The sequence below is a fragment of the Schistocerca serialis genome, chromosome 2 (assembly GCF_023864345.2).
Source record: "Schistocerca serialis cubense isolate TAMUIC-IGC-003099 chromosome 2, iqSchSeri2.2, whole genome shotgun sequence".
NCBI lineage: Eukaryota > Metazoa > Arthropoda > Insecta > Orthoptera > Acrididae > Schistocerca > Schistocerca serialis.
Window position 1 is genome coordinate 190,274,129 of NC_064639.1, and position 27,380 is coordinate 190,301,508.

Here is a 27,380-nt window from a genome sequence, read left to right on the forward strand (position 1 = left end):
TCACTGCTTTTATTCCATTGAAGAATATTTAAATTTATGAAATGTGTTATATAAATACTTGTGTGTAAAGTGTATTATTGTAAGCTTAAATATGTATGCCTTGAAATTACTTTCAGCCTGTATATTTATAACTTGACTTGTCCAATGTCTTATGCATAAGCTGCTATGTAGACAACAGGACCAATAAAATGCAATCTACAATCAACTCTGTACAACCTCTGGTTCTTTCAGTTCATCCAGGTCCCATCTCCTTAAATTCCCACCTTTTTGCAGTTTCTTCAGTTTTAATCTACAGTCATAACCAATAGATTGTGGTCAGAGTCCACATCAGCCCCTGGAAATGTCTCACAATTTAAAATCTGGTTCCTAAATCTCTGTCTTACCATTATATAATCTATCTGAAACCTTCTAGTATCTCCAGGCTTCTTCCATGTATACAACCTTCTCTCATGATTCTTGAACCAAGTGTTAGCTATGATTAAGTTATGCTCTGTGCAAAATTCTACCAGGCAGCTTTCTCTTGCATTTCTTAGTGCCAATCCATATTCACGTACTACATTTCCTTCTCTTCCTTTTCCTACTGTCGAATTCCAGTCACCCATGACTATTAAATTTTTGTCTCCGTTCACTACCTGAATAATTTCTTTTATCTCATCATACATTTCATCAATTTCTTCATCATCTGCAGAGCTAGTTGGCATATAAACTTGTACTACTGCAGTAGGCGTGGGCTTCGTGTCTGTCTTGGCCACAATAATGTGTTCACTATGCTGTTTGTAGTAGCTTACCCACCTTTTTTATTATTCATTATTAAACCTACTCCTGCATTACCTCTATTTGATTTTGTATTTATAACCCTGCATTCAGCTGACCAAAAGTCTTGTTCCTCCTGCCACTGAACTTCACTAATTCACACTATATCTAACTTTAACCTATCCATTTCCCTATTAAATTTTCTAACCTACCTGCCCAATTAAGGGGTCTAACATTCCACGCTCCGATCTGTAGAACGCCAGTTTTCTTTCTCCTGGTAACGACGTCCTTTTGAGTAGTCCCCACCCGGAGATCCAAATGGGGGACTATTTTACCTCCGATATATTTCACCCAAGAGGACGCCATCATCATTTAATCATACAGTAAAGCTGCATGCCCTCGGGAAAATTTACGACTGTAGCTTCCCCTTGCTTTCAGCCGTTCGCAGTACCAGCACAGCAAGGTCGTTTTGGTTAGTGTTACAAGGCCAGGTCAGTTAATCATCCAGACTGTTGCCCCTGCAACTACTGAAAAGGCTGCTGCCCCTCTTCAGGAACCACACGTTTGTCTGGCCTCTCGACAGATACCCCTCCATTGTGGTTGCACCTATGGTACAGCTATCTGTATTGTTGAGGCACGCAAGCCTCCCCACCAACAGCAAGGTCCATGGTTCATGACGCGCACACACACACACACACACACACACACACACACACACACACACACGAGATAACTCTTCAGTCTGAAGGAAACAATAGCACACTCTTTAGTGTCTAGAGCTCATGGCAACTCTTTGCTGCACATCAGTCTTACCAGTTCCATATTTCCCTAACTTGCTATGGCTGTCTGCTAATGCAGCAAGCTTCTTTCTTCATGCACCTACTTCCACTTCAAGCTATCAATCCTGCCATGCGACAGGACAGCCACATTCTATGGTCACTGTCTACCAGCACAAAGAGAATAGCTTGGTTCCTAGTGAGGCTTCTGTTGACCTAGCCTCATCCTCAGTCCCTGTCTTGTCCTCACAGCATCAATATAAACTTCAGTCCCGTGTCTGCTGCTCAACAGACATGCCCTGCCATTATGTATTTCATACCAAGACACTAATCATATAGTTTTAAGACTTACCCATCCCACACTGTCTCTAAGCCTACTATGCAGCCCAGTGTGTACATATCAAGACATTCCGACCAGTGAGTGTGAGTGCTCACATGGATACAGTCTGTGTTCCCAGCTCCATCCGTTAGTGCTGGTACACTCAAATGACAACTGTGTGCCTTTTCTTCAGATCTTACCCTGGCATTTTCTCCCATTAGAGATGATTAATTCTGTGTCTCACATTGACAAGTTTATCTTTGTTTTAGGGAGAAGAGAAATTTGTGGCACATCTTGACTAGAAGAAGGGATTGGTTGGTAGGACATGTTCTGAGGCATCAAGGTATCACCAATTTAGTATTGGAGGGCAGTGTGGAGGGTAAAAATAGTAGATGGAGACCAAGAGATGAATACACTAAGCAGATTCAGAAGGATGTAGGTTGCAGTAGGTACTGGGAGATGAAGAAGCTTGCACAGGATAGAATAGCATGGAGAGTGGCATCAAACCAGTCTCTGGACTGAAGACAACAACAACAACATCTTTGTTTTATTGATTTACAGAAGGTTTTTGATAGTATTCGGTTAACAGATGTAGTAAACATGTTCTACAATCAAGGAATTCCTTCCAACTTCAGAAAAACAATTGAGAACATTTATTCCAACAACTACATCCAGGCAAAAATCAATTCCAGGTTAACTAGCTGCACAGCAGTTAATAGTGGTATTAGACAAGATGACTCTTTGAGCGCACTACTTTTTAATATCGTCATGGACAAGGTGTTAAAGAAGGTACTGGCTTGTAGTGGTTATAGAATCAGGGACAAAGAAATAAAAGAAACATTTGTTATGCTAACGATGCAGCCCAAAACCTAAATATGGTTGTATCCACTCAAAAAACCAAATGTAAGACCACATCTGTGGAACCAGTTAGATGCTAACTGGATGTAGATGTGAACATTATTCAGCTGGCACTGACATTTAAATATCTTGGTTCGGAACTGTCCAGGAGTGGAAATGTCATAAAGACAGAGAACACACAGCAAAACCAAATAAAGAAGTGGGGTGTTTAAATAACACTATTTGGAAAAATACACATATAGCAAAAGATGCAAAGGCAAAAATATATAAAACAATAGTGAAAAGTGAGAGCAATTATAACATGCACAGCTGAGACAAGACTGGAAACATAAAAAATTGATTTACAGAATCAGAAATTTTGCAAACCATAGAAATAAAAATGCTGTGAAGGATTACAGGGAAGATACTGTAAGGTAGAAAGAGAAGTGAAAGCGTTAGAAAAGGATGTACAGTAGACCCTATTGATGAGTGGGTATATAAGAGAAAGCATGAATAGAAGCAACACACAGACAGGATAGATGAACAGAAGGTTGTGAAAATATAAGAAATAAATTACCAGTTGGTAAAATAAATACTGAATATCCAAAGAAAAGATGGAGTGACAACCTCAGAGTAGACCAAGTGCTGTGAAGGAAATAGGCTTGAGCCTAGGAAGAAAGCAAGAAGAAGAAGAAGAGATAAACTTAGGCAACTCACTTTTCAAATCTGGCATGTTGCTGATCACCTTGTCCCATTAGCTACGCATTCAGACTAATGCACATGTGTGCACCCTATCAGCAAATTCTGTTCCCAATGCTACAGACATTACTGTGTTTTGCGTACTATATCTCTTGCACATGTTTCACGTGTTTACCCCTTGCCTATCCAATACCTCGCCACACATGGTCCAGTGCCTCATGACATCATTGCCGACCTGATACAAGCCTCATGGAACTGGAAAGCTGCAACACTAATCTACATGCACAACTTGGGATGCCGCGATGGCCAGCAGCCCAGCCCCCAGTGCCAAACATCATATGGATGCCCGCACTCACCCTTGTGTCTGCTGCACTGCCATTCCTCCTGTTCTCAATGCACTAACAACTGATACCCCACCTGCTGCCACCTCTTCCACTGCAGCTTATCTGTTACTCTTCAATCCCCAGCACCTATTCCTGTTGTTTACCTTGGCAATGCCATCTTCTCTGGCTGTGTCATCACCCAGGATGCCACTAAGTTCAATGTGGTTATCAGCCAGCTCAAGCTGACATAAGCAATGCTGGTATGCCACAAGACACATAGTTACACCTTGTGATGCAATTCACATCTTCTAAGATGCAATGCCTGTGGATCCTCCTTTTTCTTGAACAGTGTGGGGAGTGGCAACCGTCACAATTCCTGCACCATATCTGATGCCTGATGGAGCCACACATGGTCTCTGACAGTTTCCTGCACAACGCCTGGCTGGTGCACCTTCTGGCTCCGATATAGACAGCTATGGTGCTGCATGTCGATCTATCCCTCACTGGTGGTACCAGTCTCACTGACAAGATGTGCAAGACACTGGACTCCCTGCCTGCAACAACTGACTCTGCACACTTACTGCACCTCCACCCAGCACAGTCAGCTGGCTGTTACGCTACCAGCCACCCCACCATGAGCTCCTGCCCACCACTCAATGCAGCACTAATGATGTCACCAGCCACTCCCCTCCATGCTGGCCCACAGCATAGTGCCCAGCAGCCAGTACTATACAACATCCTTGTCTGCCTCAGTGTCAACATGGCAACACTGCAGGTGTCTGTGGTCTGTCTCAACTGCAACTGCCACCATATGTGCAGCTCTAACTGCCAACGCAATGACAGTTACCACTGCCACAACTCAAGCCACCCCAAGACATCTCTCGCAATGTGGCCAGTCTCTGCTGGTATCATGAGTGCTTTGGCCCAAATGCTTCTAACTGCAGGAACCCTGCACTTGACACCAAATGCCAACAGCCCCCAGGATTAGATGCACCCAGCTGTTGCTCAGTCTCCCAGCACCTGTTCATCCATGATACTCACTCCATTATGCCATTCCTGACTGGTATCAGCTCCGTGTTATCTATCTTCCCACAGCAGCTGGTATAGGATCCTGGCACTACCTCAGCCGTTCTCCTGACAGCAGTGAATGACTCCACCATTACGATCTATGGTATACATTATTGCACCATCACCACCTATGGCGTGCATCACTGCATCACCATTGCCACCTGTGGCACACATCATTGCATTCTCGAATTCGGCCTAAAACAGGATCTCCCCTGGACCTTCACCATCACCATTGTCACTGATCCCATTATTGGAGCAGACTTCGTGATGCACTGATGTTGCCAACCAGCACCTCATTGACAGTGATACCAGGAGAATAAGGACTCTTTTCACCATTTTCTTCAAAGAGTCATATGCTGACCTCCTGGTGCAGTTTCCTGCCCCCTCCACCCACAAGCCTGTCCAGCACGCCTCAGGAGGTTCGCCATTCAGCTATCCACTATATTGACACCATGACTGCACCACCCATCTTCTGCAGGCCCGGCCCCAACCACCAGACTAGCTCAAGATTGCCAAGGCCAAGTTTGAGGGGTCACTCACTGACAGCATGCTGCACCCTTCAAAGACACCTTGGGTGCCAAGGAGAATGGCTCTTGGTGCCCATGCAGAGGTTACCGGAAACTAAGACACCCATATAGCAACAATAAAGCACTGGTGGGGCCTACAATCTTCAGCATGATAAACTGCATCAAGGATCTCTCTGAGATTCTGGTTGCACTTGAGGACACACAGAAGACTGCCATCTTAATGCCATTTGGCCTGTACAAGAGTGCATTTATTAACTTTGACTTTTGTAATGCTGCCAAAATGTGGAATCATTTTCTGGATGGCATGTTGCACAGCTTGCCCAGGTGTTTCACCTATTTGGACAATATGCTCATTTTCTTTACAATATCCAATGAACACTGCAAGCACCTATACATTATTCCTTAATGCCTCAAGGACACCAGCACCATTGCAAATGCAGTAAAGTGCATCTTCTGTGCCATCGAGGAGGTATTCGTGGGCCATACCATCTCCACTCCTGGCTCATATCCCCTGCTTGACAAGGTACAAATCATCCTCAACTTTCCATGCCCAGAGACATTAAAGGACCTCTACTGCTTCCTCGGCATGTTAAACTTCTTCCACCACCATCCAACACATGCCATTGCTACGCACGAGCCACTCATAGCTGCCCTTCATGGTGCCAAAAAAAGGGGAACAAACTGGTGCAGTAGACAGTTTATCTGCCACCAAACGCGACTTGGTTTGCCCATCCCCACCCCACTTGACATTTTGGTTGACACCAGCCAGAAATCCCTTGGCACTGTCCTGCAGCAGCACATTGGAGACACCTGACAGCCACCCACTTTCTTCTCCAGCAAACTCTCTGTTGTTCAATGGTACTGGAGCAAATTGGGCACATAGCACCACCCAGGAACTCGGCCTAGAACTTGCCTACCTCCACCTGGACACCACTTCCAGACTCCATCTCCAACATAGGATGGCCCCCAGCTCAAGACAGCAGTATCTGGTGCCCCAGCTGAGACACAGTATCTGGTGCAGTGTATCCACCACCCCACTGCACCTGTTCTTACCTGCTGCCTTCTGCAAGACCACATTTGACCGGTTACACAACCTAGTGTGTATCTGCCACTCTGGTGGTGCAGGGTTTTGTGTAGCCATGTATTCAGAGTGACAGTAGGGCTTGGACCTGCACTTGACTTGCCTCTCAGTGTGTCAAGGTCAGCCCCCAATTACATGTCCCTGTCACAACCTTACCAGACATCAGACATCACTTTGCCCATGTTCAGGTGGGTATCAGCCCTCTACCTTCCTCTGACAGCTGCTGCTAGCTCCTCATCATGATGGACAGTTCACTCACTGGCCTGAGGCCAGAGAAGTACCCAATGTCACCCACTGTAGCCACTGCCTTCTTGTTCACATGAATTGCATTTTGGTTGCCTGCACCACATCACAACATACCATAGGCATCAATTTACATCTGCTCTTTTCCGTGCACTGACAGACCTCTGCAGGGCTGACCTGCATCCAACATCAAGCTAGCATGTGTCCACCAATGGTGTGGTGAAATGGCTCCACCGTATCTTAAAGGCTGCAACTGTCTGCCACAACAGTAGGTGGACCACTGCCCTGCTGCCCCTACTGCAAAGCCTCTGTGTAGCTCACCTGCCTGCCGACCTGCCCATGGATGATGTCGTGCTTGAGTTCATCACTGGCTTGCAGGGCAGTATGGTTAGCCTGCAGCCCACCCTTCCCCAGCCCCATGGTGAAAGCAGGGCATTCATTCATGGTGAGCTCATCTCATGCACTCATATTACGCTGCACATCATATCTATGCTCACAAGCCTCCACTTTGCCCAGACTACTATGGCCACCACTAGGCACTGAAGTGGGATTTCAAGACGTTTACACTACATCTTCATGGCACCCCCTACCACCATTTTCATTGATAGGCTGGAGTCCACCTACATACCACCCAATCTCACACCACCCAGCCTAACTACCATTTAAGTTAACACCCTGCAGAAGAAGCTGCTGATGATGCCTGTCAACCACACTATGACTGAGTACATCTTGGGAAACCTACAGTGCTATGCTGGTGCGACACCCAACCCACCAACCCTTGTCAACACAGGCGTATCCCCAATACACAGAATGCTCACAACCTTGTCTCTCTAACTCTCCTGCAACATATACCCAACACAGCACCTTTGCCTTTTGTATCCGCTAGTGGAGTCTCTTACTCCCTCAGTGGCCAGAAGGCATCTTCAGCTGCCACATCAGCCAACTCATTACCCTAAATTCCCCTGTACCCTGATACCCTGAGTGATGATATCTTCTCCTCCTTCTTTCTCTGGAATAAGTAAGCTGGTTAGCTTGCAGTATATTCAAAGGAGACTACATTCCATGATACAAAAGTGACTGTGTTGAAGTTCACAAAAGAGAAATATGTCCAACCAAGAGGAACATGTTTGGTAAGAATAACTATCAATAACGGAACACAGCCCTTTCAATTTATCGTTTTAACAGGTAGTAGCCATGACGTCATTCTCAGAAGGGACTTACTTCTTGCAGACATCCAAAGCAGTCATAGTCTGTGGAAGATTGCCACAGCTCTAGTTGCCAAAGTTATTTGAACAAGCACACATAACAAAGATTCCTTTAGATGGTTGTTTGCCATCGAAGATGTTATCCCACCACCATCAATGAGACAAATCCCAGTCATCAATCGAGATGCTCAGTTAAACTGTGTGTTGTATTAATAAAAAAAATACGTACATATGAATGGAAAAAAATTTAAAGGATAATACAATTGCATTATTAGAAATGATCTGCTTGTATGAATTTATTAGGCTATTCAGACTTCCTCTCTTACATTTCAATTGTAGATGCAGGCAGCCAACTTCAAGGATGCCAGTGTGTATCAAAAAATGAAGAAAATCCTCATTACTTGGCTCCACTTCACTTAAATAAAAATATATAATACTGCTGTTAAGTTGTCTCTTATTCATACACACATATAATACATAACACTTGTAATACTTCATACTTTAAGCAATACATGTACAAAATCATGTACTAAGAAAAATGAATGATGGTTTTTTTTTTTTTTTTTCATTTTCTGCACATTACTGCACATTCATAATTAATGTCTTTGCTGATGCTTATGGTTGATCGCTGTTTCAATAAATTTTAACCGTACCATATCTGAGGGTCTTTCACCATGTACCTACACAACTGCCAAGTTTTTGTTGATTGCAAGAAGCTATTCAGGGTCACAAAAGAAATCTACATGCCAGTGATTGGAAGCACTGAAAGGAGTCAAGAAGACCTAACCATTATGAGCAGCCACAACTCATCCTTACAGGTGAGTACATAGGAACAGCTGAAATAGTCCAGGAAGAGCAGCTTAGTGTCGTCAATGAAGTCTCATGATCTGATACCACTACAGACAACACAGGAGAAGAAGTTACTATCAAACTACAAATAGCAATTGTCCTGACTGAGGAACAGTGTCAGCGAGTGTTAGCCAATCTATGTCAGTTTCCAGATGCTTTCTAATCTGGAATGGGGAAAAGACAGACCAAATGGCTCACTGCAAAACACCATATCAACATTGGGGATCATCCACCAATTAGCAACCATTAATATAGAATGTCACCATCTGAATTATGGATAATTCAGGAGGAAGTGGAGAAGATCTGCAAGATGATGCATAATCCAGGAGGAAGTGGAGAAGATACTGCATGATAACACTGAAGCTTCAGTGTGTCCTTTTTCCTCTAGGTGGTCCTTGTGAAGATGTTGAATGGTACGTTTCATTTCTGTTATGACTACTGATAACTGAGCAAGATCATGAAGAAAAATGTCTTGGCTTTCCTGTGATGACTACTGATGACTGAACAAAATCATGAAGAATAATGTCTATCAGTTACCTTTCATTGATGACCCCATCAATGCTGCCTGAAAGGAGCAAAGTATTTTGTAACTATAGATGTGGACAGAGGCTACTGGCAAATCAAGCTGACCAGGAAAAGACTGCTTTCATAAATCCTGATGGCCTTTATGAGTTTAAAATTATGCTGTTTGGACTGTGTAACACTCCAGGTGCTGGAAAGGTGATATCTTATGCTTCCAGAGTATTCTCCAAGTCAAAGATGAATTACTCTGCAACTGAGAAAGAGTGCCTTACAGTTATTTGGACCATCAGAAAGTTCCTGCCAAATTTATTGGCAAATCATTCACCACTATGACAGTCCACCATTGACTAGCCTGAAGGACTGGCAAGATGGAATACTTGGGCTTCAGGAAAATGATGTCCCGGAGTATACAAAAGTGGTCACAATCACAAGATTGCCACCTGCCTTTCAAGGAATCCTTTGGTGAAACACAGCAACATGTTTGAAATCTTAGTCATGACTGCATTAAACAACACTGTTGCTAAACAGAGGGAACATCCAACACTGTTGAAAACCATAGAAGCCTTGAAGAAGGAATAAGCGGTCAAAAGCAAAATTAAATTAATAAATGGAGCATTGTACAAGAAGATCTATGATCCAGTGGAGTGGAAATGGTTGCTTATCATCCCAGCTCCTCTGTAGCCAATTATCCTAAAATATGTCCACAATGTTCCTGGGATTCACGAAGATGCTAGAAATAATAGACACAGGTATCACTGGCCATGTTTCTACTGATCCATTAGACGCTATGTGAGCCGGAATGACAAGGTGAAGCACATGCCACTGTCACCTCTGGGACATTGGGTATGAATGCAAGCTGCAGCAGCATCATTCCACCAAGTTAGAATTGACCTCTTCGGGAGGTTCCCAGGGTCATCAAATGGAAACCAATGGACATAGCCTCACCCTTACACATTCACTAATGCTGTTCTAGTTGCCAAAGCCCCAGAAATCACCTAGTTCCTTGAAGAAGACATCATTTTGAAGCACAGACCACCCTGTATGATGATCTCTGAGAGTGGAAAAGTTCCTGTTAGAACATGTTAATGAGACTTTAGTAGATATGCTCTTGATTTACGTTGGTGTTGAACAGAGGGGTTGGGATATGATACTGCCAATCATGACGTTTGTATGCAATAATGAAGCAAGAAACTATGGGCTTCACAACAATGGTTCTGCTTCACAGTCAAGAGGCAAAATCAACAATGTACACACTGTTCCTATTTCAACTGGAAAGTACTCAGGACAGTTACGTGAAACACCTCATCATGAGTACAGAAGGAGCAAGGAAACTGGCTCACATCTGGACACTGAACATGTTGGTGAAACACCAAGAGCACTGTCAGTGAGGTAATACCTGGGATGTGGTATGGATTTTTACACCTGTGCGGAAAGTGGGACTATCGGAAAGGTTACAAGTGCTTCACTTTGAGATATATCATATCCCTCATCGCTTGCCTGATGTCACATATGAAGTCAAGGATTATGACCATTCATCAGCAAAACATAAGCATAGAGAAGTCATCGATGTTCTTTGTATAAAGCCCTACTACAATTCAGAGTTGCAGACTGACCATGAGAGGTTCAAGTAAACAATCATGGACCACTGAGATCTATATCCATGGTGCTGTGCACTCCTACAGGAGGAGGAGCAATGCCACAAGCTGTGGACCTTGTAGTGTGACATAGTGGTTAGCATTTCTGGTAGGCATGTTGTGGGTCACCATTTCAAACCTGACTACCAGCAATTGTTTGTTATTAGTATGTATCATTCCTGCAAAGCTTTTGATTTATGTTTTTAATATGTATTAAAAATATTCTATGTTTCTATAACTACCTGCAATCTGAAATATTTGATGTTTGTATAAGTAGCTGCACAGGTCAGGAGGTCAGTTCTATTCTGGCTATACAATGATGTTCAAAATAAATGTGTTTTCGGTGCTGAGTGTTGTATTTCATTGACAACTATGCTTTTGGATTTGGACTTGAGTACAGTTATGAAATGACAAGAGCTTCTCATGGATGATATTATCAGAAGCATGAAATGTACTCACAGTTGCACATATGGTCAACCATCAGCTGTGTAATAGAATGACAACAATGAAAATTTGTGCTGGACTGGTACTCCAACCTGGATTTCCTGCTTACTGAAATGGATCGCATTACCATTAGGCTATCTAAGCACACTCCACAGCCAGACCCAAACACCCATATGTTATCAATCATATGTCCACAACCTGCACTCCTACATTCACTACGTATATTCCCATACAGGGGAGACATTTTAATTGACAGTCACTTGCCTGGTGTCGATGAATAAATGTGTTATTGCAGTGCCTGTGTTGTTCAGAAGTACAATACATCATACTTTGCATCATACTTCTCAACAACACAGGCCCTACAATATCATATTTATCCACCAAAACCGAGTAAGTACAATGCAGTGTTCCTTTGGAAATGCGTGCATGTCTTTGGACATGCAAATATGGACAATATGAGCTTCGCATCATACTTTTCAACAATACAGGCACAGCTATATCATATTTATCCAGGGTAAGTGACTTTAAATTAAAATTTTTTTCTTGGGAAGGGAATATACATAATGGATGTACAAGCGCAGGTTGTAGACACATGGTTAATGGCATACAGAAGTTTGGGTCTGGTCGTGAGTCGCACTCAGGTATCCTATGGTAAGGTGACCACTCACAATAAGTGAGAAATCTGGGTTTGAATCCCAGTCTGATACAAATTTTCATTGTCGTCATTTATTATACACCTGATTGTAGTTCATATTCACAGCTGCAAATACATTTCATGTGACTGTTAATGGCCGCAGTCGCTGCAGTGCCTGTTCCTTCAGAAATGCTTGCATGTCCAAAGGAACATAGCATTGTACTTCTGAACAACACAAAACTGCAATACCTTATTTATTTGCCAACACCAGGCATGCAACTTAAAATTAAAATATCTTCTCTGTAAGCGGATATACATAATGAATGTATGAGTGCAAGTTGTAGATACGTGGATGACAGCATATGGAATTTTGCGTCTGGCTTTGAAGTGGGCTTGGATAGCCTAATGGTAAGGTGGCTGTTCGTGATAAGCCGGAAAACCAGGTATGAGTCCAGGTCCAGCACAAATTTGATTGTTGTCTTTCCATTGTACAGCTCATAGTTGTCCATATTTGTAACTGTGAAAAAATTTCATATGTTTGTTAATGGCTGTGGTCTCCACAGTGCCTGTTCCTTTGGACAAGCATGTATGCATGTCCAAAGGAACATTCCGCCATACTTCTGAACATGACAGGTGCTGCAATATCATATTAGCAGAAGTAGTAGAGGTAAGGGTGTAAAGGTGGAAACCCAGTTTGTTTTTGCTGTATAAAAGAAATTTTAACTTCTCTTTCAGCTTCAAAAATTAGCCAAAGCTAATTCATAATGTTTTAGCAATGAACGTAATATTATGAAACACAAAAACTAAATATGTTAAAAATTAAAAAACATTTTCTGGTTGCACAACAACTGATTAATTTTTCAAGAAGTGCGGGTAATGTGGAAACACCTTAAAATTGTGGGAAACTGATTACTTCAAACGAAAACTATTAAGAATGTTAGACACTATTTTATTTTATATTAAATTTATATTACACAATTTTTTTGTTAAACGCAACTGTAATAGAAAAATTCTTCATAAGCTAAGTTCACTTGCACAAATCGCATATGTAAATATCTCCATTTCTGGCACACAAAGAGTGACTCCACTCCTTAAACACTACACACTTAATCCACAACTCTCCCCGAACGTCTTTGGAAAATGCGCCTCCACAAAAAATACGAATGGCATCTTCTTACAGTAGGTTTTTCTTCCTCAACTGGGAGATCCAAATCTGACTCGCAAGAAGAGACAGTTGCTGCATTGGGCTCTTCATCTGAATCCTCAGATAACTTAAGCCATTTTTTGCATGGTTTTCTAGGAGGAGCTTCATGTTTTTTCTTGCTTTTGGCAGGTACCTTAGGAGGCTTCTGTTTACCCTTCAGTAAGGAGTCTTCAAGGCACGTTTTATAAGGCGAAGATGTCAAAACAGCTGATAAACCTGGCTTATGACCCCTGTTGGAAACCGTCCTCTTTAGAGGAGGGATTGGCATGATATCTTGTGGAGACACACACGTGTTTGATGAGGTATTTGACAATGATGTTGACCTTCTGCTTACTCTTTGGCCATCTTCACTTGGGCTGTCAGTTGTCACAGGTCTGAATGCGTTCTGAGTGTCTTCTTGTCTGAGGTCATTCCTTCCACCTGGAGATGCTGGATTCTCGTAAGTTCCTCTCAGATTTCTGGCCTCACCTAAAGCCGATGTGGCAGCTATAAAGTCTATTTCTGCAAAAATAGTCCTGTAACATGGGAAATTTCCAGTCTCCAAAAATCCTTTTGCAGCAATAGAGCCAGTCTGGCACTTTAGGTAGGCTTTCCCAAACAACTCAGATATGCCATATGGTTCTAAGGGCCAGCTGCTGTGCTGCAATCATTTGTGAACATACTCAGCGTAATAGGTTTTTAGAGTGCCCATAAGGGTCTTATCAAGTGGCTGAGTTTTATGAGAGGTGTGAGGCAGGATGCTCACGATTGTAACATGTTTCTCCCTTGCAAGTTCTATAACTTGAAGGTTTCTGGCAAGACTGTTATGCCCATCAAGAATTAACAACACAGGAGATTCTTTTGAGGGATGTGCCTTAGAAATGAAGTGGTCAAACCACTTGGAGAAGTGCTCAGTTTGAATCCAGCCTGAAATATGGCATTTACCAATTATTCCAGGTGGTGCTCCTTTCAGTAGAGTGTCAGTCCAGGTCTTCCTGGGGAAGATCATCATTGGTGGTATGAAAGTACCACCAAAACCCCTACAGCATATGACAGTCACCAGGGATCCTCTGCTCTACTTGATGTTTACCTTTCAGTCTAGTTACATGTGGTATTCTGCTCTGGACAACAGAGAGCCCAGTCTCGTCCACATTGTACACACGATCAACACTATAGGAGTATTTACTGTACTCAGCTTCGAAATGTCAGAAAACTTGTCCCACAGCTTCTTTGTTGAACCCGTTTGCTCTCGAGAATGAGGTCCCCATAGGTTTGTGAATTGTGCGTTTATTTCTGTGTTGTCTAAGAAAAACATCAAACCAAGCTCTACCTGCAGCCTTTGAAGTAAAAGGATGATAAATATTATTTCTTTCAACTAGCTTACATGCCATTATCTTGACATCTAATCTGGTAAGGCCATAGAAGCGATTGTCCATTTCAATGAGATACTGTACCAACTGTTTCTCAATAGCATCAAGTAGTACAGGCTTACGTCCAAGTCTCAAAGAAACACATTCTTCAGGTGACATATCACTATGCACAAACCTTTGAAGTGTCATCTGAGGAACACTGAAAGCTTTTACTGCTCTTCTTAATCCCATCTGCTTTTCCCTTAAGGCTATTATGCCTTAATCATGTTTTCAGCATCCCACTTCTTCACAATAACTCTTGGTTTCCGATCAGTTAGCTTTCTTGGGATCTATAAACACATGCAAAATGTGTTAGCTGTAATGTATTTGATGTTGGTATAGTGGGAACATTTCCACAATGCCATCGTATGTATGCTTCCACATTACCTACACAATGGCATTTTTAAATTCCGGTAGATTACATTAAGCAACTACCCATTTAAGGTTGACAAAGGACTGCTAAAACCTTCTATGCACCTCCCTTTATAAGCTATCAGACGTACAGAAAGATAACTACAAACTATGTAGATAAATATAATATCACAACTTACCTCGAAAAATGTTTAGAAAACGTGCGAACGTAAATTGCATCACTGTCATGGCGTCTGTTGCTCAACTGACTGCTAACCCTCTACTGTGACAAATAGGAACTATCGCAACAATTTCTGGCTGCCCCGCTAGAGTGCAGCACTCTGCAGGCCAGATACTAGACGTTTCTACATTACCCACATGCTTCCACATTTGCACCTCTACCTCTATGTATTCTGCTTTTAGTAGACTATGCTTGAAGAACACTTAAAATACAATATTAGAAGCCTTACTGGAATCGTGGAGGGAATATTGCTATTATGATGGACATACATGTCCATATTTGTGGGAACATTGAGAGTGTATGGAGCTGCCAGAGTAAAAGAAAATGCGGGTAACTCCAAAAGAGTTGACATTGAGAAAATAGAGAATCATTAGAATAATGAATGCTTGAAGGTGTGCAAGATTTTTAACACATGGTGAGTGCTATGAGAAGCTAGCCACTAAGTGACTCTTAGCAGAAATTAGAATGAAGGGATAAAATCAGTTATTAACTGGAACAACATTAATGGGGCATCAGCTTATCTCAGAAAAGAAATTAAGTGAATGTGTTTGAACAGTCAGAAGTGCTCATAACTTCTATCTATAAGACTAGTGAGTACATATTAGAATAGCGAATTTAAAACTGCAGCAGTACAAATATTCTGGATTTAGTGCCATGGTCATATTTATTTCACACTGAAGGCAGCCAACTTTGTTCACTTTAAACTGCACTCTATTGTCCAATGGTTACAGAATCAAGTAGCTGGTGTGATGATCTGCTCAAATCCCTAATGGCCTAACTGTTTACAAGTGATCCACTAAAAATTGCTCTACTGGAAGGTGAGTTGTAACAAGGAAAGCTGGTGACTAGGGAAATGACAATTTGCTGCATACTTGTCATCCTGCCTGATAATAGTTGGTGCACTGTTAATGTCAAATAGATACTGCAGATAGGGCTGATTCTAAAAGCTCCAGTTGCCAGCCTGCTACTCATCATCAAGAGAGTTGATGCTTCTTCAACATGATTGCCAAATTGAAGCATACACTGAGCACCAACAATAAAGTTGATACTGTACATAAGCCTTGTAGAAATGCATAACACATAATTGGTCTGCCCCCATGATTTGTGGCTGAGGTACTTTTTAAGATACTGAATACCTTGTGAACTTTTGCTTTGAGGTGGCTACGGTGCAGTAGCAACGTTAGTTTTTCATCAAAAGCTAGCCCATACACTTCTCTAAACAATTAAAACTGAGTACAGTACCCATCATCTGTAGTTCAATTGAACTGAAAGTTATGTAACTGTGAAAGTCAATACATATTGTTTTTCCTCAAAGAGAACATGAAATGGTGAAAATTGTAAAAAGATTGGCAATCTCACTGAAAAACTTATTGGTGACTTGTAGTTTAAAGACTCTGAGGTGGAGCCACTCAAAATTAATATTAAAAAAATATATTTCTATTATGTATTAGAGAACTGAAATTGCCAGGAAGTGTACTGAATACTTTACACACTGATTTAAATAATGACAGTCAAATTTTTTAGAACTGTTACTACACAGCAATGTGTTCTTTTTTTTTTTTCTTCTTCAAACAGGTAGCAGTCAGCCATAAAGCTGCACCTTGAAATGGCAGTTAGTTTAATGTACCAGAGGTATGAGCGATGAGTTCTATGTGGTACAGTTCTTATGAACTTCTAAAACACTCAACTAGTTAAGCCTAAGAAAGTCATGAAAACCTTCACGATTTCCTCGGGGAAATGGCATCTTGGGATGGAAAGGAACACTAAGTACACTCACACGCTCTGTGTTCATGGCAGGATGCCTCATTCAACATGCTGAAGAGGATATTCCAGCAGCCACTGAGGGAAGATGGTGCAACCAACTGTGGACTGTGGCACATGTTGGAACAAATAATACCTGTCATCTGGGCTCAGAGGTAATATCATGCCAGCAACAGACATAGAAGGTTGACAGGACAGGCCTTGCTCATGGATTGTCAACAAAGCTCACAATCTGAAGCACTGTTCCCAGTATTGATTGTGGCCTCCTGAGTAAAGCGCAAGAATTGAACCAGAGACTTCAAACACTCTGTGACAAGCAAGGTTGGGACTCCTTCGATTTGTGCCATAGGATTTAGGATAGTAGGGTTCCCCTATATGGGTCACGTGCGCCCCTCCATCCCCTCCATGCCACAGTCGAGAGTATAAAAATTGTAGTGATAACAATATAATGGAAGGAAACATTCCACGTGGGAAAAATTATACATAAAAACAAAGATGAGGTGACTTACCGAACAAAAGCGCTGGCAGGTCGATAGACACACAAACAAACACAAACATACACACAAAATTCAAGCTTTCGCAACAAACTGTTGCCTCATCAGGAAAGAGGGAAGGAGAGGGGAAGACGAAAGGAAGTGGGTTTTAAGGGAGAGGGTAAGGAGTCATTCCAATCCCGGGAGCGGAAAGACTTACCTTAGGGGGAAAAAAGGACAGGTATACACTCGCACACACGCACATATCCATCCACACATACAGACACAAGCAGACATATGTCTGCTTGTGTCTGTATGTGTGGATGGATATGTGCGTGTGTGCGAGTGTATACCTGTCCTTTTTTCCCCCTAAGGTAAGTCTTTCCGCTCCCGGGATTGGAATGACTCCTTACCCTCTCCCTTAAAACCCACTTCCTTTCGTCTTCCCCTCTCCTTCCCTCTTTCCTGATGAGGCAACAGTTTGTTGCGAAAGCTTGAATTTTGTGCGTATGTTTGTGTTTGTTTGTGTGTCTATCGACCTGCCAGCGCTTTTGTTCGGTAAGTCACCTCATCTTTGTTTTTATGTATAATTGTAGTGATAAATTTGATAAACTGCTAAAGCATTCAGAGCAAAGTGCTGGAGTTTGAATCGCTTCTAAAAAGCAGCAAAGGTCATAAAATAGAGGTATGGAAAGCTGGTTAAAACATGAAATTGTAGCAGTGAGATTTTTGGGGGAATTTTACGCGTATATGGAAGGGATAGGCAAGGGTTAAAAGGAGCTAGCATATTTGCTGCAGCAGACAAGAAACTTAAATTCACCAAAACAAAAATTGAAGTTGCCTGTACAATTGTTGGGGAAAGACTTAGTATCAGGGGTGGGCATAAACTTGTAAATGGATGCTTCTATCGACTACCAGACTCATCCCCAGATGTAACTGATAACTTTAGAGAAAATCTCTGTTCTCTAGTACGTAAGTTACCCAATCATATTGTCCTTGCCAGAGGAGATTTTAATCATCAAATGATCAACTGGAATAATTACAGTTTTGTATGTTGTGGGTGAGACAAGACATCCGGCAAAACATTATTATATGCCTTTCCTGAAAACTACCAAGGGGTGATAGTTTGGAAATATCATGGTGGAGAATGAGGACATGGTGCCATAGGAGAGGAGCTAGGATACAACCCTAGCCAGGAAGAGAGCTGGTAAGTATGAAACTATCTTCACAACACTTCTCATTGGCCAACTCTAATTCCCCTAAGTAACAATTTACAGCTTTTGTATTGGCTGGTAGAAGGACACTTTTAGGCATCCCATGGTCAGCAATGCCTTCAAGTTAGCATCCCCTGTCAGCAGTACGTGAACCGAGCATGGGCAGGGGCGAATCAAGTAACATCCAGTATGTACCAGCCAATGCAAAGCCATTAGAGTGGAGATAGTGCCAAGCCTGAATGTGTGACGGGGTTGTGGCGGTATCCAACAGCGATGATGTTGCCACAGGAAGACTGGCAGGCATGGCAAAATGATCTTGAATGTGGCAAGGGACCGCCACACTCAATCACAGAGGTGCATCAGCAGAGGCTTGTGGGGAAGCATCAGTATGGGGGGTTACAGATAACTGTGGCATCAGTAGACTTACAGTGTTTCCTTCTGGGTGTTCAGTGCATAATAAACTAACAACCGAACTGGATCACTTTCAGTTACATTGCTTACCTATCAGAAATATATCAATCACAGTCCTGGGTATTACTGGTGAAAATAATAAATAACTGCTGCATTTGTCAGTGGCAGGGGAAACCTCTTCTTAAACAATCAGTTAACAAAATTTATGGAAAGGTCTTCAGGTGTAAGCACTATATCAGGCTTCATGCAATTCTAACAATGGACAATGTTCAAATATAACCACAAATCTTATCTAAGAAATTAGTGTAGCATCAACATCTTCACGCAAGGTCCAGGACTTTGCTCCTCTTCTCATGCAACAAGTGGAAATGCATATCCTACTGGCACCTTGCTAAAATATGAACCTCCTGCTATGGATGATGGATAAAAGGCCCCAGGTCTGCAGTATTGCTGACTGCTTATAGTCAAAAAAATTGTTAGTGTTGCTACAAAAACCTTGGAGGGAATATCCCATGTAATTAATGAGAAGTCTGACCAAAATAAATTCATGACTGCACCCCCTCCCGCCCCCCCCCCCAAATAAAAAAAAATAAAAAATATAAAAATTAAAAAAAAGGGCCTTTACAAATGTCTGCTTGTGTCTGTATATGTGCAATGGATATGTGTGTGTGTGTGTGTGTGTGTGCGAGCGTATACCTGTCCTTTTTTCCCCCTAGGGTAAGTCTTTCCGCTCCCGGGACTGGAATGACTCCTTATCCTCTCCCTTAAAACCCACATCCTTTCGTCTTTCCCTCTCCTTCCCTCTTTCCTGATGAAGCAACCGTTTGTTGCGAAAGCTCGAATTTTGTGTGTATGTTTGTGTTTGTTTGTGTGTTTATCGACCTGCCAGCACTTTCGTTTGGTAAGTCACATCATCTTTGTTTTTAGATATATTTTTCCCATGTGGAATGTTTCCCTCTATTATATTCATATCTGTGGGTTAGTTATGTTTAAGTAGTTCTAAGTTCTAGGGAACTGATGACCTTAGCAGTTAAGTCCCATAGTGCTCAGAGCCATTTGAACCATTTTGAATGTGTACAAGTAGTGGAGGAAGGGAGTGTGTGTGTTGAAATCAGTAGCTTACAGACGGATTTGAGGGACCTCTGCAAAAACAATTACCCAGTTATTGAAAGTACTGCAAAACAAAATGAACAAGTTGCAAATAGTAAACTTGTGTTGAAGAATGTATGCTCTATGCCACTCAGACAAATCCATGATATACACCTTATCATGCCACACTATGAATATTTTGATCCAGTAGTCATGAAAGTACTAATTGAAAGAAAACTACAACTCATAAAAGTACAGTTAATGCTCACTACTTTCTGTAAATGCAAACACTGACAAGTGAGAAATCAGATAACTTAATGATTAATGGGAAAATCTCATATAAAGGTGTGAAACAAATACTAACAAAGAGATAGAGGGGCTGGCCAGTACTTACCTCAGCTAAGTACAGCCGATAGATACACAAAAAACAGAACCGAAAATTTATGTTCCTAGCTTTCGGAACAAATGTTCCTTCATCAGGGAGGAGAGAGGGGAAATAAAAGGAAGAAGGGAAAGTGGATTCAGTTACTCACAACCCAGGTTGTGAAGCAACAGGGAAAGGAAAACAGGGAGGGTAGCAAGGATGGAGGCATGGTTGTCAGAGGGAAGCCAAAGATATTCTACTGTAAGTACTGTGCCAGCATCAAACCAGAGAGGATGCATACAGAAGTAAAGAGGTATATAGTATAAAGATAAACACAACTATGTAGGATGAAAAGATGCATGAATGGCTAAAGAGGAGAGGGAAAAAGAAGAAGACTGAAGAGTAAATGACAATGAGGTTGGTTAACAAAGGTTCAGTCCAGGTGGATGGTGGGATGAAAGGATGTGTTGGAGTGCAAGTTCCCATCTCCTCAGTTCCGAGGGACTGGTGTTGGGTGGGAGAAGCCAAATGGCACATACTGTGTAGCAGGTTCCTAGGTCCCTACAATTAAGCTGGAGGGCATGTTCTGCTACTGGGTATTGGACATCTCCTAGGCGGACAATTCGTCTGTGTCCGTTCATGCGCTCAGCCAGTTTAGTTGTTGTCATACCGATGTAAAAGGCTGTGCAGTGCAGGCATGTCAGCTGATAAATGTCATGTGTAGTTTCACACGTGGCCCTTTCTTGAATTGTGTATGTTTTACCAGTAGCGGGGCTGGAGTAGGTGGTGGTGGGGGGATGCATGGGGCAGGTTTTGCAGCAGGGTCGGTTACAGGGGTAGGAACTGCTGGGTAGAGAAGGTAGTCTGGGAATATTGTAGGGTTTAACAAGGATGTTACGGAGGTTAGGGGGGCGACAAAAGGCAGCTCTGGGTGGTGTGGGGAGAATTTTGTCAAGGGATGATCTCATTTCAGGGGTTTACTTGAGAAAGTCATATCCCTGGCGGAGTAATTTGTTGATGTATTCGAGGCCAGGATAATATTGGGTGACAAGGGGGATGCTTCTGTGTGGTCTGCGGGTAGGAACATTGTTGTTGGACAGGGAGGAATGTGTTGCTCGGGAGATCTGTTTGTGGACAAGGTCTGCAGGATAGTTGCGGGAGAGGAAAGCACTGGTCAGGTTATTGGTGTAATTGTTGAGGGATTCGTCACTGGAGCAGATACGTTTGCCACGAATACCTAGGCTGTAGGGAAGGGAGCATTTGATGTGGAATGGATGACAGCTATCAAAGTGAAGGTACTGTTGTTTGTTTGTGGGTTTGATATGGACAGAGGTGTGGATGTGAGCTTCAACAAGATGAAGGTCAACATCCAGGAAGGTGGCTTGGGTTTTGGAGAAGGACCAGGTGAAATTCAGATTCGAAAAGGACTTGAGGTTATGGAGGAAATTAAGGAGTGTTTCTTCACCATGAGTCCAGACCACAAAGATGTCATCTATAAACCTATACCAGGCCAGGGGAAGCAGCTGTTGGGTCTTCAGGAAAGCCTCCTCCATGCGGCCCATGAAGAGGTTGGCATAGGATGGAGCCATCCTGGTTCCCATGGCCGTTCCCCTGATTTGTTTGTAGGTCTGGCCTTCACTTTTTCAAAAGTGAAGTAATTATGGGTGAGGATGAAGTTGGTAAGTGTGATAAGGAACGAGGTTTTTGGAAGATCTTCGGGTGGGTGTTGGGAGAGGTAGTGCTCAAGGGCAGAGAGACCATGGGTATGTGGGATGTTTGTGTAAAGCAATGTAGCAACTATGGTGACAAGAAAGGTTTCAGGTGGGAGAGGAGTGGGAATGGATTTGAGGCGTTCTAGGAAGTGGTTTGTGTCTTTGATGTAGGATGGGAGTCTGCGGGTGATAGGTTGGAGGTTTTGGTCTACCAGAGCTGGAGTACTGAGCTGAGGTAAGTACTGAGCTGAGGTAAGTACTGGCCAGCCCCTCTATCTCTTTGTTAGTATTTGTTTCAAATCGGATAACTTAACACATTTGAAACTAATACTGTAAAATATTTTTTTGTAGTTTATATTCATATTTCTTTTATGTGTGATTATTTGCATATTTTTACCTATATTTTGCTTGTTCATAGAGTGGGGGTTGAGAAGGGAATATTTGAACATTTGTGTATGCTTTTACCTGGCATAGATTGGGGGTTGCTTGATATTTATGTAGGACCATTTGAATTTGTTATTATTTGGACTTAGTTATGTGACAGCTGAAATTGTGTAGATAACCTTAATCACCCGCTTAGCATCATGATATTTGTTCTTTGATATTTGACACACCAGTGGAAATTTATTTGTTGTGCATCTTACTTTACACAGTCAAGATCATACTATATACTTTAGCAAACTTTATGGTGAGTACTTTAGCCCAGTGAAAGTGAAATAATAAGAGAAAATTTATTTTTTATTTTTTTAATCACTGAATATTTAAACCTTTTTTTAAAAATTCTTATGAATTAAATAGTGATTTGAGTAGTTGAAATAGTTGAGAATACATTCTGTGCACTGTATAGTCAAGGCAAAATCTTGGGGTGAACGTTTTTCAGTAATTTTGTGGTGAAATTTAACATGTAGGGGATCTGTGGTACTTTCATAGATACACCATGTGCTATATGGTGCCTTACCCCAGCCAGTGACTCCACATTTATTTTCTGGGATCATTCCCCTTTTACTATCCTATATTGTTAGTAGAGCAGTTAGGATCCTTCTACTATCATAGAATATACAATGTGCACTTTGTAAGACACAAGACTATATGTTGATCAGGCACTTAACATAGAGTAAGGAAGAACAAAACAACACTAATTTCAATGTTTTTAGCAACCTGTATTTTCAAAATTATACATTTTTCTTATTAAGATTTATCATGTAGTAATTTGCTACTGTGTACCAATAAAATACCAACAGAGTAATTTAGTATATGGTTCTTCAATGAGAAGGAAAGGATTTATTACATGAAACTTAAAAAAAAAACAGATGATGTGACTGACTGTTTGTGTGGTATGGATATTAAATATCTGACAGATGATGTTGAAAAATATTGTGTGATTCTATCAAAGCTATGAATTCTGAAGAAACATATAGTGACAAGCATAAAAATTGTGTGAGGACAGTAAGAACAGATGCTATTTCAAATGATGACAACTTCAAATCATTCTAACGAAACATTCCTCAGGAGGTTGCAACCCCTTTTTGCAATTTGGGGGTGGCGAACCCAAGGCTCCGAGCTGGTGTGACTCTTTTCTTTTCAAGTCACATCCTCTCTTACTTTTCTGTACAAACTCCCCCTCTTCCACTTTCTGATTTGGACAAATAGTTACAGACTGGATGCTAAAAGGAACTGGTGCACATATTTTATACTAAGCAAGCTGACTTTTTCTGGTTATCTGGATACGAGTAAAAACTTTCGGCGGATTTAACTATGTGTGGTTTAATAATGCAACATATGTAAGACTTTTGAGGAGAGTTGGTGTAATATTTACTTATCATGTCTGTACAGTTATTCTCACTATGCTGATAAAGTCATAATCTCATTGTGCTGATGATTTTGTGAAAAGTTGAGAAAATGTTTTGAGTTGGTGTGAAGTTTACTTAAGATATCTGTTCTGTTATTGTGACATTTTATCACTTTACAATTGAGATGTGATTACAATTAGGTTAGACTGTTTGTAGCCTTATATATATGTTCTCATTTGGATTGACCTGTTATGTGCAAGTCACTGGGCAGAGGTTGATTCACTATCAAGTATGAAAATACTCTATGTCATTATCTTGTCCTTAACATGTATTAGATCTACTGTGTAATTGGCAAAGGAACATTTATCAGAAAGAAACTTATTATGTTTGTATTACTTCTGTAATCAATGTTTGGAGCATAAAGAAAATGGAATTTTATGTTGGAAATAGTTATTGGGACAGAAGTGTTCTGATTCCCAAGATTTAAGACTCACACAGTTTTATTTTCATGTAATTTCTACCACTTCAGTGACCATTATGATCAACTACTGGTGGTCTTATTTAATTATTCTTTTGCCATATTAGTACTATAAGTACTGTAAGATAGGGATGATGTTTGCTATATGTTTGGTATCTATATAAGTCACGCTATATCCTTAGTATAGATACAGTGTGTTCTTAGTCACAATGTCTACACAAATCTGAACTGTTCAGTACTGCTGTATGTTACAGCAAGTCAATGCTTTTCAATATATACAAATGTTAGCTTACAATATTATTCTTAATGAAAACTGGTTAAATTTCTCCAATATCTTATTGAAAATACTCTGGTGACCACTAATGATTCATGGGTAATGAGTAGCAGAGTAGAAAACTAAAGATTGAGGATTTGTATTCATGGTATAGTTGTTGTTCTTGCGGACATCTACTTTCAATTGAAGACTAGTTGATTCATTAATATGTAACTGACGAGGGAATATATATTTATCATACCTTTAGAGTGGCTGAACTAACCATTTCACTCCTAATATTAACCCATTTATATTTAACCAGTGGTACTTTGCCCTTTGCCTTAACTTATGTTGGAATTTACCTTATCTGTGCCCAATTTTATTTATTGTCTGATCTGATGTTGCTACATCATGTCTAATGTGGTGATGACCAACGAGAAATCTGTCAACTAATTGTTGAGCAGTACGTATTCTGGAAGTAACCTGCTAATACTTAATATACCAATGTAAATCTGATTCTACAGTGGCATGTGGCCATGGTGGCTCTCAGTCTCTACGAGACTGACAAGTTTAGTTCTTTGTAGTTTTTTCGTTTGATGCTTATTTTGTGAGATATTGGCTCAGTCACGATCAATGGACCACCTTTTGTGTGTGTGTGTGTGTGTGTGTGTGTGTGTGTGTGTGTGTATGTATTGTCTTTGCCTTATATAAAATTTTGTAACATTACAAACACATGAAATATGTCCTTCAACTTAATGTAAGACTTATATATGCCATGAGAATTGGAAAGGGAACTTATACCAGGTGCTCAAAAAGTCAGTATAAATTTGAAAACTTAATAAACCATGGAATAATGTAGAAAGAGAGGTAAAAATTGACACACATGCTTGGAATGACATGGGGTTTTATTAGGAAAAAAAAAAAAAACACCCCATATTGCTAGACCCGTGAAAGATCTCTTGCACGCATCATTTGGTGATGATCGTGTGCTCAGCCACCACTTTTGTCATGCTTGGCCTGCGAGGTCCCCAGGACAACATCCGACATCAATGCCTCACCATGACTCCGGACATACTTTACAGTGCCGTTCACAACATTATTCCTCGACTACAGGTATTGTTGAGGAATGATGGTGGACATATTGAGCATTTCCTGTAAAGAACATCATCTTTGCTTTGTCTTACTTTGTTATGCTAATTATTGCTATTCTGATCAGATGAAGTGCCATCTGTCGGACATGCTTTGAACATTTGTATTTTTTTGGTTCTAATAAAACCCCATGCCATTCCAAGCATGTGTGTCAATTTGTACCTCTCTATCTACATTATTCCATGATTTATTCAATTTCAAATTTATACTGACTTTTTGATCACCCAGTATATCACTTGGCTGACATTCCAGTAACTTTAATTTTATATCTCAGATGTACCTCTTGCTTAATTTTGAAAATGTAACAAAAATTTTCTTTTGTCATTATCACACTTGACTCTGTGGTGTTTAGCAAATGTAGTGATGCATATGAAAGTATTTCACATTATGTAAACATTGTAACACTTGGATGATCTGCCCAATGAGGTAGTTGACTTTGTTTATTTTTGCTGTAATTCGTTGCATTTGGCTACCTTATTTCTATATTATTATGTTTTATATAATAATTTATGTTTGAGTAGCAACAGATATCAGAGGAACACAGTAATTCTGTACCTCGCTTTAGTAATTTTCATGTATATGTCTCAGATATGTCACAGGTTTCAATATTTTATGCTTATGTAATTGATTATGTTTGATCAAACCCAGATACTAGAGGGGCTACTTGTAAGTCAGCTGGTAGGATCTAGCATTTGTTATTCTGTACCTTGCTTTTGTAATGTTCAGTATATGTCTCAGATATGTCACAGGTTTCAATATTTTATGTTTATGTAATTGATTATGTTTGATCAAACCCAGATACTAGAGGGACTGCTTGTAAGTCAGCTGGTAGGATCTAGCATTTGTTATTTGGTTAACCAATACAGGTTCATATTTGTCATTTACTCTGTCCAGCAAAATGCTATTTGTTCACCCTTCGTTGATCAATCAATAGGGAGTGTTGGGGTTAATTTTCGGGGACTGGGAAGGTGAAGCTGTGGTAAGTCCATTCTGCAGGGAATGCCGAACACTCTTGTCCCTCCAGCACCACAGTGTAGTACTGGAACAGTGGGGGTCCTGGGTAGGGGGGTTTCCTGTCTTTGGGGTCTATCATCATTTCTTCTTCAACTCCAACACTCCAAACCTTCTATTTCATTTCTTACTTCTCATTAGAATACCAAGCTATCCTTCCCTCTGTCCACATGCATATGTCTCTAATGCTGAGACCCTTCTAATTTACCATGTCTGCTTTATGAAGCGACTAAAACCTATTTTATAGGAGGATCCGGGGAACGAGCTAGCATTTCTGCATTATTAGATGTAACAATGCTCTGTCATACTATTATGTCTGATTTTGTTGTATGTTATCACAGAATTGATAAACATTTTACTTATGTATTTATTTTGCTACATACCAGCACTCAAAGTTGTGAACACTTACCAATATTTGTAATTATCGTGAGGAATGGCTCACTTACACTACTCTCTATATTTATCAGCGTCTAAGGTTGTTGTATGAAATTTTTTTCTTTTGCTTTGTACCAGCACTAACGCTATTCTAATCTGTGGAGTGTATCATCTTTTCGTCTTCAACTTCAACACTCTGAGT

At 41.0% G+C, this 27,380-nt stretch overlaps 1 long non-coding RNA gene across 1 annotated transcript in view; it reads left to right on the forward strand.

Annotated features, from left to right (window-relative positions):
- The window catches only part of LOC126456920 (uncharacterized), a 325,667-nt gene that overhangs the window by 97,069 nt on the left and 201,218 nt on the right, over nucleotides 1-27,380 (forward strand). The window lies entirely within an intron of this gene.